Here is a 20691-nt window from a genome sequence, read left to right on the forward strand (position 1 = left end):
TAAGTTGACAGATAACATTTCTACTAATACAAGACTCTTAAAATGGTTTTGAGTTTCCCAGGGATCTTACTGGGATTCATTCTCCTGGTTAAAAGCCACTGCCCTAAATCTCAGACATATTTCTCTCTGTCTTGGGAATGAGGGTACTATGGAAAAATATCCTTATGCGGTTTAGAAAAACTTTGTCTACCCTCAAAGTCAAGAAGACTCACAGTTAATATTGATATCTTTAGAAGACCTTTCATCTGGATGAGAGGGTGTGCTGCTGCTGCTGCTAAGTCGCTTCAGTCATGTGCTACTCTGTGCGACCTCATAGACGGCAGCCCACCAGGCTCCCCTGTTCTTGGGATTCTCCAGGCAAGAGTACTGGAGTGGGTTGCCATTTCCCTCTCCAATGCATGAAAGTGTAAAGTGAAAGTGAAGTCGCTCAGTCGTGTCCGACTCTTTGAGAGCCCATAGACTGTAGCCTACCAGGCTCCTCCACCCATGGTCTGCTACCGCTGCTGCTAAGTCGCTTCAGTCGTGTCCGTGCGACCCCATAGACTGCAGCCCACCAGGCCTCTCCATCCATGGGATTTTCTAGGCGAGAGTACTGGAGTGGGTTGCCATTTCCTTCTCCAGTGCATGAAAAGAAAAGTGAAAGTGAAGTTCAGTCGTGTCTGACTCTTCGCGACCCCATGGACTGCAGCCTACCAGGCTCCTCCTTCCATGGGATTTTCCAGGCAAGAACACTGGAGTCGGTTGCCATTTCCTTCTCCAGTGCATGAAAGTGAAAAGTAAAAGTGAAGTCGCTCAGTCATGTCTGACTCTTCGCGACCCCATGGACTGCAGCCTACCAGGCTCCTCCGTCCATGGGATTTTTTAGGCAAGAGTACTGGAGTGGCGTGCCATTGCCTTCTCCGAACCCATGGTCTAGGGGCACACAATTAAGATGCTTAGTAACCTTTCCATTTTATTTCCACAGCCTAAGGGACTCTGCCTTAAAATCTTTCTCAGGTGTTAGGAAAAGGTGTTAACAGCCACATTGTGGGTCAGGAATTCATCCTAAACTATATTTTACTGATAGCCCCTTAGGTTCGAGTTTTGCCCGATAAAGCTTTAGGCTTCCCTTGTAGCTCAATGAGTAAAGAATCTGCCTGTAGTGCAGGAGACGCGGGTTTGATCCCTGGGTTGGGAAGATCCCCTTGAGAAGAAAATGGCAACTCACTCCAGTATCCTTGCGTGGAAAATCTCATGGAAAGAGGAACTTGGTGGGCTGCAGTCCATGGGGTCGCAAAGAGTTGGGCACGACTGAGCGACTAACACTTACTTACTTACTATAAAGCTTAAATTTCTTACAGCTTTGAGGTCTGAGAGTAACCTCACTTATTACATGGCCACGGGGCAGATAGCTGGCCGGGGGCAGGGCTTCGAGGCTGGGGTTTTGATGATTGGTTCCCAAAGCCTAGGCTGCACCCACTGCATACCTGATGCTGTTCCCACGCCAACCGTCCAGCAGGCCATGAGCCTCAGCGGCTCAGAATTCTCATTCCTCCAGACCTGGAGCCCGGAAGTAGAGTGAAAGAGGTGGAGGAGACCATGGATGGAATGCTCCTTCAGGAGTAATTCTTTGCAAACCTGGGACGAAAACATCTCACTCCTTCTTAAGGCCAGAGTGTTGGAAATGTGCAGCTTGTAAACCAAAGGGTAACAGCTAAAAGGGCTTTGTAGGGATGGCTGGGCTCCTCGTCCTTTTCCTGAAAGCCCAGTGCTTCAGGCCGAGCGGGGCCTTAGGGCTTTTTCTCAAGTCCTGGGGAGGTGGCGTGGCTCCAGCACCCTTGGCGAAGGAGCTGCCCGTGCTGTACAGGCCTTAGGACACCAAGGAGACAACGCTCCGAGCCCCCATGGGCCTTTGAGAGCTTCATGGCCCTCTCTCTTATCAGGGATATAGGGACGTGAAACTACACGGCAGCAGCTTGGGTTTTATTTATTTATTTATTTTTTAAACTGTTGATTTGATTTCGTTCCTCACTTCAATAACGCGAGATTTGGAGAAGCAGTTGGAACTCACACGCGGCAGTTAGTGCCTGTGAGATGAGGTGGAGAAGGCGTTTCACGCCAGCGTTTGAGCTGCCTGGGGGTCGCCGGGGATTTGGAGTTCCATTCTTTGTGAAGAGCTTTGCGCGGGATTCAAAGGAAGCTCGCTTGGTGCCACCTGGCTGCTTAGCTCCAGTGTTGGTTGGTTCGTCTGCAAACCTCAGTGTCCACAGACCCAGGGAATTATCTTAATAAAGTTGTCGAGGTTAAAAACAGAAACACCAATCCCTGCTTCCCGAAACCTAACTGCAAGAGATGGCATAAGGAAATGATATCCAAGAGATTGAGGTGAAAGCTGACGAACGTTTGTGACTTTTATTCTCAGATTTCGTGCCTCAATGCTGCCATTGAAACCTGTTGGCCAGATTCAAGGTAAGAGAAAATTGAGTCACAAAAGTTTCGTGACTGTTTTATTCTTTTTCAAAGAATCCTGAAAATTAGTTAACGAAGTCTCTCATATATTAAAAAAAAGTTTTGTTTAGTTTATAGAAAATAAAGTGCAGATAAATATTTAAAATATGACTTCAATACTTTTGAGGAAAGAAAAAAAAGTATTTGCTTTAAGTAGTCTGGACTTTTATGAAAGCTTCAGGCACTTGGTGTAGTAACTCAATTAAAAACCAGTTTAGCTGTGAATTAGCTTAATGACCTTGGTTGTTAAGCTGTAAGATAAAGAGTATGAGAATGTGAAGTAATATTAGGCTAGTAAATGGTAGGTGAAAATGCAAGCAGTAATCGTTGTCAATCCAATGACAATATTGTCAATCCAATGACAACAATAATGCCAGTTATTTAAGACTTGGTAAAGCTACATGTGTGTATGTTTATATACACCTTTCTATATGTGTACATATTATATATAGATCTCCTAGTGTATTGTGAATCCCTGAAAAAATTTAACGTATTTTTATTTTCTTTTAAAGTCAAGTGTTCTGATTGGGTAAAAATGTGAAAAATATTGTAAGCAGAATGGTATAATTTACAAGAGTCATTTATTTTCTTATGGAAAATCTAATTTAAAATTTCTCAATTTTCAAGCTGACTTTTTAGTCAAGTTTTGTTGATGGTGTTTGTTTTCACATGTGACTTAAAAGCAGGAAAATGTAAAAAGTATGTGTGCAATTAAATAACAGAAACTGCTGTCTTTTAAACAGTACTCTTATGGGCTTCAAGTATTTTTGAACATTATGTAAAGTTAGTTTTTCCACCTAAAATAGCTAATCAAATTATTTATGACAAATTCATGATATCAGTAGTAATTTGTTTTTTGACAATAGGAACCAGATTAAATTAGACTAAACTAGAAAACTACTTTTCTTGTTTTCTTTGTAGAAGAAAATTTAGGTGGTTTTGAGTTTGGTAGTGATTTTTTTTTTTTTTTAGTTTTTGTGCTATAGAATTCTATTATTTTCCGTTGACCAATCATGATACAAAGGTATTAAGCAAATAATACCATTACATTACATAATCAGGCTTCCCTGGTGACTCAGATGGTAAAGAATCTGCCTGCAATGTGGGAGAACTGGGTTTGATCCCTGGGTTAGGAAGATACCCTGGAAGAGGACATGGCAACCAACTCTAGTATTCTTGTCTGGAGAATCCCCATGGACAGAGGAGCCTGGGGGGCTACAGTCCATAGGGTTGAAAAAAGTGGAACATGACAGAGCAACTGAGCACAGCACAGTCACATAATCACAATAGTAAAAGATGTTTATCAGTTTTTACTGATAAATAGCCAGACAAAAAATAGAAGATAAATATAGTTGTAAGCTATAATGGAAACATGATTAACCTAACAGTATAAAATAATTACATACATTTTGTGGGGTTAAATAGAGTGCTGTGGTAAATGGAAGTGTATACATGCAATGTTCTCATCCATCCAGCCAATCTGTTTGGCACAATTAATCTATTTACAGTTTAGGTGATTATATGTATGATCCTATTATATGTATGAACCATTTTCTTAATTGTTCTGGATTTATTTTGTGTAGGTCTTTTCCTTCACTTGTGTTTCCTGCTTAGAGAAGTTTCTTTAGCATTTGTGGTAAAGCTGGTTTGGTGGTGCTGAATTCTCTTAACTTTTGCTTGTCTGGAAAGTTTTTTTTTTTTTAATTTGAATTTATTTATTTTAATTGGAGGCTAATTACTTTACAATATTGCGAGGGATGGTACGGGGAGGGAAGTGGGAGAGGAGTTCAGGATGGGGAACACATGTACACCCATGGAGGATTCATGTTGATGTATGGCAAAACCAATACAATATTGGAAAGTTTTTGATTTCATCATTGAATCTGAACAAGAGTCTTAGCTGGATAGAGTATTCTTGGTTGTAGGTTTTTCCCTTTCATCATTTTAAACATATTGTGGCACTGCATTTTTAAATACAACACTGGAAGCATGATCCAAAAAGATAAAAATTATAAAGTATGCTTAAATAGATTTTAATAAAATTAAAATTTCTGCTTGGCTAAAGATGCTGCTAAGACTCAAAAGGCTGGAAGAAAATATTTGCAAATCATATCTAATAAAGGACTTTTTCCAAAACATAAAAAGAACTCAAAATGAAACAAGAAATATTGAGAATGGGTAAATGATGAGAATACAAAGTGGTAGAGTCATTTGGAAGGTAATTGAGCTTCTAAGTATTTACCCAATTGATGTGAAAACTTAAATCCACACAAAATCCTGCATGTGAATATTTATAACAGCCTTATTCATAATCATTAAAAACTAGAAACCATCATATGTCCTTTAATAGGACATTTTCATCTGCACAGTAGAATTTTATTCAGTGATAGAGATAAATGAGTTACCAAGCCACAGAAAGACATGGAGCAGTCTTAAATGTCTCTGGAGGAGGGCATGGCAACCCACTCCAGTATTCTTGCCTGGAGAATCCCCATGGACAGAGGAGACTGCCGGGCTGTAGTCCATAGGGTGTCAAAGAGTCGGTACACAACTGAGTGACTAAGCGCAGTCTTAAATGCATATTGCTGAGTTAAAGACATATCTGAAAAAGACTATATTCTCTATGCTTATAATTACACGAAATTATAAAAGGCAAAACTGTTGAGACAATAAAATAGTGGTTGGTTACCAGGGTCTTGGCAGAGTTGGGGAGGATACATGGCTAGAGAACAAGTGATTTTTCAAGCAGTAAAATTACTTTGTATGATGCTATAATAGTGGATATATGGCATTACACATTTGTTTCACCTCAGAGCACAGAGTGAACCTCAGTCTATGTTTTTTTTTTTTTTAAACATCACTTGGAAAGTCAAGAGATCCCAGGAAGGACAGCAGACTGTGACAAGAAAACCTAATTCTATTCAGTGATAGAAATAAATCCATCTCACTGAGGTGGATGGGGAGATAGATAATAACTTCAGTTACTTTGGAAATGAATGAGATCCATAAGACTAAATGGAAAAACATTGTGCAAAAACTGTATTTTAGTTGATAAGGTTCTTTGCTGTGGGGATATAGGTTAAGGGTTCTGATATTGCCATACATTTGTATTGGAATTGAAGAATTAGGCTAATGGATGGCAGATGGTGGGAGCCAGGTTTCTTGCTGTTGAAGTGGGAATCCATAGATATTAAAAAAATGTATGGCTATAGAAGGATTGCATTACTGGTGCTACATGGATTTGCTAGGGTGCTAGTGTATAATAGTTCACTGTTTACTTCCACAGTTTTACAATTTTTCTGTGTCTTTATGGTAACAAAAGTTGGTTACTTTGGTTAACGATATTAAGTATATAATAATCATTTAAAAATATGAGAGAGTAGACAGTTTGTTGTGAAAGCTTGAAGAAAATTTGTGAGTATCAGTTTGTAATATATTTTAAAAAAGAAATGTACAATATTAAGTGTTGACAAAGTTAGGTGAGGTTGGTCACATTTTATAGGTTAATCCATAATATGGAAAAATATTTGTTACTCTTTTAATGCAAAAACAACTTGTTAAATGGGTTATATGCAGAGTGAAATAAGAATTGCTTTGTTTTTGATAGTATATCCTGTTAATAACATGAAAATACAGAAAAAATGGTGTACCATAATCAGATAGATGAAGTTCCTTATGTCACCCAAATGCTGTCAGTTGAAAGCCTATTACTTTATGTTCCATTTTTTTAATACTTTACAATCACTAACAAAATTTCTTCCCTTTTGTAAAAACTAGAATTCCTAATAATTTTTATTACCTGTTCTGTTCACTTCGAATATTGTCAGTTTAACCCAAAACTGATACTATTTCTTTTTTCTAAATACTGAGTATGACCCTGTCTTATATCTTCCTATAATTCTTTTTGGTATTTGCTTTCTTAAGGAAATGGCAACCCACTCCAGTATTCTTGCCTGGAAAATCCCATGGACGGAGGAGCCTAATAGGCTACAGTCCATGGGGTTGCAAAGAGTCGGATAAGACTGAGCGACTTCATTTTCACTTTCTTTACTTCAAATTTAAAAACTCAGATTCAGAATAATAAAACTGTTAAGAGTTTTTCAAACTCATACTGTCTTTGAGATTTGCTAGATGGCTGATTGACACCAAACAGTTTTTATAAAAGAAGAGATAAAAAAAGGTATGCATCTTGGTGGTCTCTGTATTTTTAATTAGTTTGAAATATACAGAGAGTCATGCTAGATATGAAGCCTTCATTCTGTAGAGTATAGGCAAATGAAAAAGAGAAACTCAAACTGGGTCCCTGGGATAAGTAGATACCAGTGGTACTTGAAATATATTTCTGTAGTTGTGCTCCTTTCAGGTTGAATAAAAACACAATCATATTCATGTATAAAGACTTTCAGTAATTGTCATCAGATTGACTTATAAATTTATTTTATAATATAGGCAGTTCATGACAAGCTCAGAAAATACTTTATGAGATGAATTAGAAGTCCCTAGAGATTCGTCCTGGAGAAGGCAGTGGCATACCACTCCAGTACTCTTGCCTGGAAAATCCCATGGACAGAGGAGCCTGGTAGGCTGCAGTCCATGGGGTCCCTAAGAGTCGGGCACGGCAGAGTGACTTCACTTTCACTTTTCACTTTCATGTATTGGAGAAGGAAATGGCAACCCACTCCAGTGTTCTTGCCTGGAGAATCCCAGGGACAGGGGAGCCTGGTGGGCTGCCGTCTATGGGGTCGCACAGAGTCGGACACGACTGAAGTGACTTAACAGTAGCAGCAGCAGCAGAGGTTTGTCTATGTCTCATTGTTAACAGTACTTTCTTACTCTTAGGATTATCATTGACTTCATGATTAAAAATGGATTGTTACCTCCACAGAAGATTCCAGACTTCCATTCTGAAATTTCTATATATGGTAATAAATTAATCAAAATCTTTCAGTCTCATTTTGACAATTGGTTTCTTCTTTTCCCTTAAACTTTTCTACAGGTCCCTGCATAATTATTTTGAGAGAAGTTTCAAAAGAATACTAGTCTCAGTAAAGAGCATTACCAAGTATTTTTGATGAATCATATTTCAGGGAATAGACACATGGGCAGGTTTCTCAAGTTTGAGCCAATATTGTCACTATAAAGAGATCCTGTTCATTCTGTGGAACCAAGACAGGATTCCAAGACTCAGTTTAGTAGATGACAGCTAACACCTCTTTGTTTTCTTCTTTAGCTATGTCTAAACATCAATTTCACAAACTACATTTGTATAAACTGTAATGAAATGCTATCTAAATAGTTTCTTGTTCAGATTGACCCTGTATAGTACAGAAAATACAATATATCAGTTCAGTTCAGTTCAGTTGCACAGTTGTGTCCGACTCTTTGTGACCCCATGAATCGCAGCACACCAGGCCTCCCTGTCTACCACAAACTCCCGGAGTTTACTCAGACTCACGTCCATTGAGTCAGTGATGCCATCCAGCCATCTCATCCTCTGTTGTCCCCTTCTCCTCCTGCCCCCAATCCCTCCCAGCATCAAAGTCTTTTCCAATGAGTCAACTCTTCACATGAGGTGGCCAAAGTACTGGAGTTTCAGCTTTAGCATCATTCCTTCCAAAGAAATCCCAGGGCTGATCTCTTTCAGAATGGACTGGTTGGATCTCCTTGCAGGCCAAGGGACTCTCAAGAGTCTTCTCCAACACCACAGTTCAAAAGCATCAATTCTTCAGCTCTCAGCCTTCTTCACAGTCCAACTCTCACATCCATACATGACCACAGGAAAAACCATAGCCTTGACTAGAAGAACCTTTGTGGGCAAAGTAATGTCTCTGCTTTTTAATATGCTATCTAGGTTGGTCATAACTTTTCTTCCAAGGAGTAAGTGTCTTTTAATTTCCTGGCTGCAGTCACCATCTGCAGTGATTTTGGAGCCCCCCAAAATAAAGTCTGACACTGTTTCCACTGTTTCCCCATCTATTTCTCATGAAGTGATGGGACCAGATGCCATGATCTTAGTTTTCTGAATGTTGAGCTTTAAGCCAACTTTTTCACTCTCCTCTTTCACTTTCATCAAGAGGCTTTTGAGTTCCTCTTCCCTTTCTGCCGTAAGGGTGGTGTCATCTGCATATCTGAGGTTATTGATATTTCTCCTGGCAATCTTGATTCCAGCTTGTGTTTCTTCCAGGCCAGCGTTTCTCATGATGCAATACAGTATATAGAAATTTCTCAATACAGTATATAGAAATGCTGCTGCTAAGTCGCTTCAGTCGTGTCCGACTCTGTGTGACCCCATAGACGGCAGCCCACCAGGCTTCTCCATCCCTGGGATTCTCCAGGCAAGAACAATGGAGTGGGTTGTCATTTCCTTCTCCAATGCATGAAAGTGAAAAGTGAAAAGGAAGTCGCTCAGTCGTGTCCGACCCTCAGCGACCCCATGGACTGCAGCCTTCCAGGCTCCTCTGTCCATGGGATTTTCCAGGCAAAAGTACTGGAGTGGGGTGCCATTGCCTTCTCTGATAGAAATGCCTAAATATGAATTAATGAATCAATAAGAAAAATTTATAATAGTGACTCTGAAGAATAGAAATATGTAGTTAAATTTGCCTTACTTACAAAATTACTGAGATCTGTAGTTAAAAATGAAACAGAGTACTTTTACCAGTACCCTTATTATTTATGACCATGTGACTATTTACTAAATTCATTAAGTATCCTATTTCAGATAAGAGCTGTACTTTATTTGCATGTTTGGAACCTAAATGTCCTTTCAGAAAACTAGCATGGTATATGTTCCATAGTTAATGAAAACCTACAGGTCATAATCAATATTTCCTCCTCCCAGGTCAAGTATACTCAAAAACATACTGATTTAAAAAATGAGTAAGAGGATATCTCCAGATGTTAAGTTTCTATTCACAAACTCAGTTTAAATGAATCATCTCATTCTGTCTCTAGACATGAAGTAGTTAATAACAAGTTTGTAAAGGTATAAAAATGATTCCTGGCATATAAATGTGATTGAGTTGTGATTTAACCAACGTAGCTTTAAAATATCTCTAGACAGATGTTAGCTGTCAAGCCCTAGAATTGTAGAGTGTCATATTCTTCTAGTTTTGGTAACCAAGATACAGAGTTTTTATGTATTAATAATTGTATCTCATGGCATCCGTGGAAAAAAAAGAGCAAGAAACACAAACCATAAAATGAATGACATAGAAACAGAAAATTGCTGAATACAACTAGGTGGTCAAATCATGCTTTAGAGATACATAACTTTCAAGGAGGTAAACAGCAAATTGACACCATGTTTTGTCACCATAATTGGTAAGCATGGCTACAATTCCCCTATCAAAAGTATAAGTATAAAAAAAAAAGTCCACAGGGCTCAAAAAAAAAAAAGTATAAGTTAGATAACATTAAAACAAAACAACTCTTTACATGAGGTAAATAATAATATCAACTACACAAAAACACGGTTTTATCATATTTGAACAAATGAGACATATTGTACCATATTTCTAGCCTCAAATGGTAAAATGCTTTATGAATATTTTCTCAGTGTCCTGACGCCCTCCCTAAAATTTCCTCTCCCTATTTACCAGTCTCTTCCCTATTCATGTGAAAACTTTTCTTTCCCTCAAAGAGGCAGTATGCTTCTCTTTGATGCTCCCACTGTATTGTATGCATACCGTTATTAATATGATTCTCATTTTGATGTAAATTCTCAATTTATTTTCCTCATTATATCATAAACTTGATGAGGATTATGCCTTATTGATATGTGTCCCCAGTGAATAAATCCTACTCTAAACAAATGTATGTTTAATTGAATAGTCTATTGGTAGTTTTCTTGGATAATTTATTTTTTCTTACTATTTTTTCTTTTTAGCTTATTTATTTGTATAGGGCATATGACAGCTTATTGTCACCTTTTAAGAGGTTTTTCTGGTCATAGTGTCTTTATACACACTTATCCCCTACTGTGTTAATGAAACATAGAGAATGTTTTAAAATGAAAGTACTCATAGTATGGACTTCATTACAAATAATAAATAATTTTTTGTCCATTTGAAAAAATAACTATGATAAAATACAATTCTTTACTAAGTAAGGATGCAAATTTCTATATAAGCCTGTTTATTTATATTTCTCAAATGAGAACAGTAGGATTTTGTTTGACTTAATTTGTGTAAGCTAAAATACATTTAATTATGCATCTGTGGTCTAATTATCATCAGGAAGTTAAAGAACTTGTATTGTCGTACAACAACAGCATAATTGAGAAATGAATACTAGAATACCCTAGAAAATCTTCACTGGGCAGATTCCAGGATTTTCATTTAAAAATGGCACAGATTGGATTAAAGAGCAACAAAAAACAAACAAACAAACTTGTCTTTGACTGCTGAGAAGTTGTATTCTCAGTGAAAAGCCAGTGTTACTTAAAATATGGCACAATAATTTTCAGTACACTCTACAGCAGTGAATTATTTGTACAATTACAATGGTTTCCAAATGAAAAATTTGTGCAACTTAATGTATATATTCAGGTTCCAGTCAACTAAATAATATTTAATTGGGTAATTAAATCTTCTAATCATTTGCTTGGTAAATGCATTATAGGAGTTGGACCATATATGAGCATACTAAAAGCAAGAGATAGTGTCCAGCTTGTTTTTCACTATTCTGATAAAATGTTATACTTCACTGGATAATCTTTGCTTTCTTTGGTATTTCTTTTGCATGTGTAGTTTCTTCCACTGAACTGCCTTCTCCTCCCATTCTGTTCCCCCTTATCTCTTATTGCTCCAATACCAATTCACAAACTGCTACCCATCCCTCAAGTTTTGGCTCAAACATTTGTAACTCAGGTGTCAAACGCACCTGTAACCCATACTCTGCTGCAAGATTATTGTCCATTCTAAGAGATTTATATTATCCTGGTTGATTTCACTTGCCTCTTGTTGCCAGGGTCTGGCAGCCTAACGCTGGTTCACATTTGGAACTCAGTTCTCTTTTGTTGATCTAGACACACACACACAGACACACACACACTTTTATACTGATTGTTAAGACATCTCTCCTTCAAAAAAATCTTTTCATCTTTTATGTACCAGAGCTTTAATCTGTTGATTTATTACCTGGAACTTTGACTTGCTCCTGTTACTTGCCAGCAGTTGCAAAAATCATTCCCTTTCATTATTATGGGGTGTGAGTCTAGTGACTAAGCATAAATTCACCTGCAACCTTCCTTCCAATCTTGCTATTAGGTTTGCCAAACTATGGGCTTTCTTCTCCATGTCCCAGCTTTAGACATAGCCTGAGAGTATTTGAGAAGTGATGAGAATGATATGAAGTTCCATTCCCCAATGAAACATGATTTCAGCTCCTCTCCATGAGCCCCCATACTTAAAATTTGGCAGTAACTAAATCAAGGCAAATTGGAAGTGGTCAAACAGGAGATGGCAAGAGTGAACGTCAACATTCTAGGAATCAGCAAACTTAAATGGACTGGAATGGGTGAATTTAACTCAGATGACCATTATATCTACTACTGTGGGCAGGAGTCCCTTAGAAGAAATGGAATAGTCATCATAGTCAACAAGAGTCCGAAATGCAGTTCTTGGATGCAATCTCAAAAATGACAAGATGATCTCTGTTCGTTTCCAAGGCAAACCATTCAATATCATGGTAATCCAAGTCTATGCCCCAACCAGTAATGCTGAAGAAGCTGAAGTTGAACGGTTCTATGAAGACCTACAAGACCTTTTAGAACTAATGCCCCCAAAAGACGTCCTTTTCATTATAGGGGACTGGAATGCAAAAGTAGGAAGTCAAGAAACACTTGGAGTAATAGGCAAATTTGGCCTTGGAGTACAGAATGAAGCAGGGCAAAGGCTCATAGAGTTTTGCCAAGAGAACGCACTGGTCATAGCAAACACCCTCTTCCAACAACACAAGAGAAGACTCTACACATGGACGTCACCAGATGGCCAACACTGAAATCAGATTGATTGTATTCTTTGCAGCCAAAGATGGAGAAGCTCTATACAGTCAGCAAAAACAAGACCAGGAGCTGACTGTGGCTCAGATCGTGAACTCCTTATTGCCAAATTCAGACTTAAATTGAACAAAGTAGGGAAAACCACTAGACCATTCAGGTATGACCTAAATCAAATCCCTTATGATTATACAGTGGAAGTGAGAAATAGATTTAAGGGACTAGATCTGATAGACAGAGTGCTTGATGAACTATGGATGGAGATTCATGACACTGTATAGGAGACAGGGATCAAGAACATCCCCAAGAAAAAGAAATGCAAAAAAGCAAAATGACTGTCTGAGGAGGCTTTACAATAGCTGTGAAAAGAAGAGAAGTGAAAAGCAAAGGAGAAAAGGAAAGATATGCCCATTTGAATGCAGAGTTCCAAAGAATATCAAGGAGAGATAAGAAAGCCTTTCTCAGTGATCAGTGCAAAGAAATAGAGGGAAATAATAGAATAGGAAAGACTATAGATCTCTTCAATAAAGTTAGAGATATGAAGGGAGAATTTCATGCAAAGATGGGCTCCGTAAAGGACAGAAATAGTATGGACCTAACAGAAGCAGAAGATGTTAAGAAGAGGTGGCAAGATACACAGAAGAACTGTACAAAAAAGATCTTCATGACTCAGATAATCACGATGGCGTGATCATTCACCTAGAGCCAGGCATCCTGGAATGTGAAGTCAAGTGGGGCTTAAGAAGCATCACTACAAACAAAACTAGTGGAGGTGATGAAATTCCAGTTGAACTATTTCAAATCCTGAAAGATGATGCTGTGAAAGTGCGACACTCAATATACCAGCAAATTTCGAAAACTCAGCAGTGGCCATAGGATCGGAAAAGGTCAGTTTTCATTCCAATCCCAAAGAAAGGCAATGCCAAAGAATGCTCAAACTACTGCACAATTGCACTCATCTCAGCAGCGGCAGCACATGCTAGTAAAGTAATGCTCAAAATCCTTCAAGCCAGGCTTCAGCAATATGTGAACCATGAAGTTCCAGATGTTCAAGCTGGTTTTAGGAAAGGTAGAGGAACCAGAGATCAAATTACCAACATCAGCTGGATCATCAAAAAAGCAAGGGAATTCCAGAAAAACATCTACTTCTGCTTTATTGACTACACCAAAGCCTTTGACTGTGTGGATCACAATAAACTGTGGAAAATTCTTCACGAGATGGGAATACCAGACCACCTGACCTGCCTCTTGAGAAACCTATATGCAGGTCAGGAAGCAACAGTTAGAACTGGACATGGAACAACCGACTGGTTCCAAATTGGGAAAGGAGTACATCAAGACTGTATATTGTTACTGTGCTTATTTAACTTATATGCAGAGTACATCATGAGAAATGCTGGGCTGGATGAAGCACAAGCTGGAATCAAGATTGCTGGGAGAAATATCAATAACTTCAGATATGCAGATAACACCACTCTTATGGGAAAAAGTAAAGAACTAAAGAACCTCTTGATGAAAGAGAAAGAGGAGAGTGAAAAAGTTGACTTAAAAGCTCAACATTCAGAAAACTAAGATCATGGCATCCAGTCCCATCACTTCATGGCAAATAGTTGAGGAAACAGTGGAAACAGTGGCAGACTTTTATTTTTTGGGGCTCCAAAATCACTGCAGATGGTGACTGCAGCCATGAAATTAAAAGACGCTTACTCCTTGAAAGGAAAGTTATGACCAACCTAGACAGCATATTAAAAAGCAGAGACATTAACCTTGCCAACAAAGATCTGTCTAGTCAAGGCTATGGTTTTTCCAGTAGTGATGTATGGATGTGAGAGATTGACTATAAAGAAAGCTGAATGCTGAAGAATTGATACTTTTGAACTGTGGTGTTGGAGAAGACTCTTGAGAGTCCCTTGGACTTCAAGGAGATCCAACGTGTCCATTCTAAAGGAGATCAGTCCTGGGTGTTCATTGGAAGGACTGATGTTGAAGCTGAAACTCCAGTACTTTGGCCACCTGACGCGAAGAGCTGACTCATTGGAAAAGACCCTGATGCTGGGAAAAATTGAGGGCAGGAGGAGACGGGGATGAGAGAGGATGAGATGGTTGGATGGCATCACCGACTTAATGGACATGAGTTTTGGTAAACTCCAGGAGTTGTTTGATGGACAGGGAGGCTTGGTGTGCTGCGGTTCATGGGATCGCAAAGAGTTGGACACGATAGAGTGACTGAATTTAACTTATGGTAGGTACAGATGTTAAGTGTTTATATTTTCAAACTACCAAGTGTTTTCTACTTTGAAAACTTTCTTGAGGTTCCTCTTGGAAGAGTTAGGTGGATGTTTTTCATACTTTATAAAACTTTCTGCAAGATTACACTATGCAAAAGAAGAGCAGAGCTATATCGATAGCAGTGATTCTTTTGAGGGAAACACATGCTTTATTTTCATTGCCCAGCAAGGAAGAAGTGATTCATTTATGATGCATTTCCAACAACATGAACAGTGCCTGCTATACATCAGGAATCAAAAACCCAGTAGTTGAACACACTCAACTGAGTTTTTAAATCACATGTTTTCCTAAAATCCACTTGTGGGAAATAAAAACTTTGTATGATTCCTTATGGTAAAGTTTCTTAAGTACATGAAGATTAATATATAAAGCCTCAAGTTACTGGCATTTTATATGTATTCAATTTTAATCTCTCTATATACAGATTATCCTCTTGAAAAATGTTGTACCATTATAAATATAAGAATGTTTTAGTTTCCTCTATTATAAGTACCTTTGTATACTATTTAAGTGATTCACTTTATAATACCTAGGATGACTAAAATCTTACACAGCTGGGGAATATTTTATATGTTCTGTGAATATCTGCCTGGCTTATATTTACTGAAACATCCCATGAATGTTTATATGGATAGTAGTTTTGAAAATGCCAGTAGGAAAAAAACTGATGAAACAATGGAATTTGGATTCTTGAGATTTAAAGGAAAAATGTTGAAGAAATAGTAACTTACTATAATGATTAAACTGAACTGTAAACTTCTGACACATTTAATTTCTTTTTGTGAATATAGGCCCAATATTCCAAGAGAAGAATCATAGCATAAAAATAAGGAGGAAAATCATTTATTCCATTTCTCAGCATCACCAGTCCCATCTGTGGCTGTCATACTCTCTACAAGTATTTTTCCTCTGCCAGACTTGACACCACAGTTTTTTTCAAGGTGAATCATGATATGAATATAAAGAGAAAGTATCACATCGTGATGAATGTAGAAAACTTCATTTGAATTAAAAATACATTTAAACAGACAACATTTATTTTTAAATCTTTTCTCATCTCTGATGTTGCCAGTTGCAGATTCATGGAATAACAGTGCTTCTGATGTGGATAAAATACTTGATATCTAACAATTTTTCTGAAGAATTAGGACTATCCATGTCAAAGCTAAAAAGTTGGTAAAACTTGGTGATTGGCCACCTGATGCTGTTTCTAGACCCCTTCATCGCTATGTCCCTTAATTTTCTTCTGGTCTACTCCTCCCCCCCACCACCACCATTTTACACTTTTATAATTTAGTAAAGGGAAAAAACCTGGACATTGTGCAAAGATCAGCAATTAGAGTCTGACAAAGAAAAATCTACCTGAAGAGAAGTGACCTCTCCTAGGTTTTATTGTGGAAACTGGTAAAGAAAAGAAGGATCTGATAGTGGAATACTACCTAATATAAAATGGTTTCTGGAAAAAAACCAGCATATTAATCACAGAATAATATATCTTATTATAAAATGGGATATTTTTTAGTAACTAGGAAGCAATTCAATTAATCTAAATTCCATCTGGCCTAAAAGCAAATAACCTCAAGTGAATATGACATATACATTTGAAATTCATATTTGTCAGCTATACTTCATTTATAATACTGTAGATTGATTTTATTTATCTTTTAAATTTTATATCCTTTTAAATTGATTTTACCAACATATATACTAAAATATGCATTACTTATATAATTTATCAAGTATATTCCTTCTTATGATCGCTTTTTTACAATTTTTATTCTTTTTTAATGCCTCTGTAAGATTGCTGCTGCTGCTGCTGCTATGTCGCTCAGTCGTGTCCAGCTCGGTGCGACCCCAGAGACAGCAGCCCACCAGGCTCCCCTGTCCCTGGGATTCTCCAGGGAAGAACACTGGAGTGGGTTGCCATTTCCTTCTCCAATGCATGAAAGTGAAAAGTGAAAGGGAAGTCCCTCAGTTGTGTCTGACTCTTTGCGACCCCATGGACTGCAGCCCACTAGATTTCTCCATCCATGGGATTTTCCAGGCAAGAGTACTGGAGTGGGGTGCCATTGCCTTCTCCATGTAAGATATCTACTCTAAGCCAATTATACACATATATTATTATACTATTTGAATGATTTTCTTATAATATATTCTACTGATAAAAATTAAATTGCTAGGGTAAATTATATGAAAATTTTCTATGACTTGTTATGTTTAAGAGTTAATAAAGTTTGGTAGTATTTTTGTTTACTGACTGAATTCAACAATTTGTTTACTCAGTAAACAAAATACATAAAAACATATTTATTTATAAATATATATTTATAAATAAACTATAATAAATATATAATAAATATATATAATATATACTTATAAATATATTTATTAATATAAAATAAATTTATATTTATTAAAAATATATTTATTAACAAATAAATATTTTAAAATTGTTAGAAAATAATTTCTGTTTCCCTCACAAGGATATAGCCTATCAAGATCATAGGCTTCATTGACAGAATATCTTTTCCAAAAACACAGTATAAGACCCAATAGAAAAAGTCCAGAAGTTCTTAATTCTCTGTGCAAAAGTGTTTAATTCTTCTTATAACATGGTGCTATTTTTCTAGTCCCCTTTTTAACCTGCTTTTAGAACACTTTGCAGCAAACAACCCTTCTTATTTATCTTCAATGTTGCTTTTTACCCTCTCAAATTGTAAAAGGAAAACCTGCATATTTTAAGACAAAGAGGCATTTAATTTTCTTTAAATATGTTGCAAGTATTTTGCTCAATGGGATGAAATACATATATAATCTCTTGCTCTTTCCCCTCTCTTTCTCTCTCTTTTTACATATTACCTTTCTGTTCATTTAAACTTTATTTGAGTTACGGTACAATGTGCAGGCTTAACTAGATTTTTTTCTCCTTCTTACTCCTCCCATGACCATATTGCTAACTAATTACCACAAACCAATTTTAATTGTTGCTTTTCTTTGTTATTAGGTCTTTCCCTTGAAATATAATTGGCTTCATTTTTGTTTTTCTGAGCATAAAGTTATCATTTATCTGAAAATTTAAATAGGGAAAGCCCATATATCCCCACTGCTTCCCCACTTCTCAAATATTTGAGAGCAGTGGGTAGAACGCATTGCTACAATAACTTTTGCATGCAAGGACATGATGTAGGGACACCTATGTTAATTCATTGGAAGGACTGATGCTGAAGTTGAAGCTCCAGTGTGCATTCCAAGTGTGCTTAGGCAGTTTGGTTTAAATAACAAAGGATTTATTCCAAAGGATGAGCCCAAATTTGTGTTAACTTTTTAACAATTTCCTTTTTATAGTAATTTAGTATTTTCCAATATTTTGTGATAATAAACAATAACATCTATTAGCTCAAATACAGCTCTAGGGTGGAAGTGGAGTAGAAATGGAATTGCCATATCACTGTTATATGCTGTTTTAATTTTGGTAGATTACTGATGGTTTGTACTCTGTAGAGGTTATACAAATTTAATTTTTCACTAACATCTGAGAATACTTGGCAAACATATTTTCAAACTTTTAAATTATGATAGACACAGAGATACCTGTTTCCATTTATTTCATTTTGAATATTATTCATTATCTTTTCAGTGTTTTTAGGAGCCATTTAAATTTTGTCTCTTTTTCAAAAAAATGTATATTTATGTTTTCCTCAGTTTTTATTTGGCTCTTTATTGTTTTTTAATGTTGGGTTTTCTTAGCTTTTTATGTATTTAGAGAATTATTCCCATTTGATATTAAATATAAATTGGTATCATTTGTTTTATGTTTATCCATAATATTTTAGTATAATAAAATTATGAGTCTTTATATTTCAGAGTTTCATGCCATATTTCACATTCTGAATTTATATTTTAAAAATTCTCATATTTGTCTAACATTTATATACAATTAAAAAATTTAAATACTTGATCCTCTTGGAATTTATTTTTAATTAAAGAATGTAGAATGTATCCTTTTTTTTTGAACACTGTTAATTGAATAATTTGTTTTTATTATTGAAATTAATTATTAAATTAATAATTAGTGAAATTAACTTTATAGTGCATTAAGTTCCAATACATTTGCCATTATTCCCAGTTCTCTATTCTGCCCTATTTCTTTGTCTGTCTACATATACTACTTAAATCATTACAGCATTATATTATATATTGTATTTAAAAATAGGGAGAGCTATATTCCTCTTGTTATTATTTCATATAATTTAAATATTTTCTCTTGATTTTCAGTTTTTTAATAGTATTAGCATTTCCCTTCCTTCTGCTTTTCCAATCCCCTTCCCAACTTATGTCAACTCCAAATATTATGCTGAGGTAATATTTCTTCCCGTATGAATTCAATATCTCGATCTCTACACTACTTAAAATAATATGTTTATTAATTCAGGATTTAATAATTTCTCACTTAACTTTTTATATTCTGCCATTTGCATGGGCTTTCCATGTGGTTTAGCTGGTAAAAAAGTCTGCCTACAATGTGGGAGATCAGAGTTCAATCCCTGGGTTGAGAAGATCCCCTGGAGAAGGGAAATGCTACCCACTCCAATATTCTGGCCTGGAGAATTCAGGGTTGCAAACAGTTGGACATGACTGAGCAACTTTCACTTTCACTTTCTTTCATTTGCATGACACAGTTGAGTTTGCTTTCTATTTGAAGCATTATTGTCATAAACAGTGTTTGGTTTCTTTTTCCTGTACTGATGAATTGATCTCATTATTTTTGCAGAAAGAAGAAACATTACCATTCACATCTTATAATTTTGTCATTTTATCTACTGAATAAAATGTTTATCATTCCTCTTGAAGCCCTGGTGACTCAGACGGTAAAACGTCTGTCTACAATGTGGGAGATCCAGGTTCTATCCCTGGGTTGAGAAGATCCCCTGGAGAAGGAAGTGGAAATCCACTCCAGTACTCTTGCCTGGAAAATCCCATGGACAGAGGAGCCTGGTAGGCTACAGTCCATGGGGTCGCAAAGAGTCAGACACCACTGAGCGACTTCACTTTCACTTTTCATTCCTCTTGAAGGCATTCATCTTGAAACTTCAGTGACTTTCTGTTTTAATTCAAACCTGTTGCATTTTAAACCAGTTACCCAGTTTTGTAATGGGATTTCTAGGAAATTTAAATGTTTCTCTATGAATATCATTCCCATTTTGTTTTAAGTATGATATCACTAACTTTTCCTAAATAGTTACTTTGGAAACTAACATAAACCAATTGTTCATTAGTGATTCTCTCACAGTATTGTATCAGATTATATTGAAGATAAAATCATTTATTAAAGGAGGATTTATTAACAAGATGGCACAGAACAGTTTGTAAAAGCTCTTTTGTAAGTTTGCTGTAAATCTGTTCTGTGTTCTTTAAGTGTAATGACCACTAACTTGAACTCAAGGGATATCTGACAACATTCTAGAGGCAATATGCTCCTATCCTTACAATTGGCATTAGGCAACCAGAAATCCTTCAAAGTGAGATTTCTTCAGGAAGCAAACTTGGGTCACTATTTTTAAGATTAGAGACTACAAGTGTCAGTCTCTGATGTAACTACCCAAGGCACATGTCTTGAATATATTATTTTCGTCAGTGAGAACCCATTTTTAAATATAATTTTATGTTTTAGAGCAGTTTTAGATTCAAAGCAAAGTTAAGCAAAAAGTGCAGAGACTTTCCACATAGTCCTCTTCTCCACAAATGGACAGCCTGTCTCACTGTAACATCCTGCAGTCATGTGTGCGTGCCTGGTCTCTTCAGTCGTGTCTGACGCTTTGCGACCCCATGGACTGCAGCCCATCAGGCTTCTCTGTCCATGGGATTCTCCAGGTGAGAATATTGGAGTGGGTTGCCATGCCCTCCTCCAGGAGATC

General features: G+C 36.7%; 1 long non-coding RNA gene across 1 annotated transcript; it reads left to right on the forward strand.

Annotated features, from left to right (window-relative positions):
* Positions 1-1703: 1703 nt before the first annotated feature.
* On the forward strand, positions 1704-20121 carry LOC123464606. Its single transcript, XR_006639633.1, has 2 exons — positions 1704-2448; positions 19548-20121. It is a non-coding gene; the product is annotated as an uncharacterized LOC123464606 (long non-coding RNA).
* Positions 20122-20691: the final 570 nt, after the last annotated feature.

This window comes from Bubalus bubalis, chromosome 10, assembly GCF_019923935.1.
Source record: "Bubalus bubalis isolate 160015118507 breed Murrah chromosome 10, NDDB_SH_1, whole genome shotgun sequence".
Classification (NCBI taxonomy): domain Eukaryota; kingdom Metazoa; phylum Chordata; class Mammalia; order Artiodactyla; family Bovidae; genus Bubalus; species Bubalus bubalis.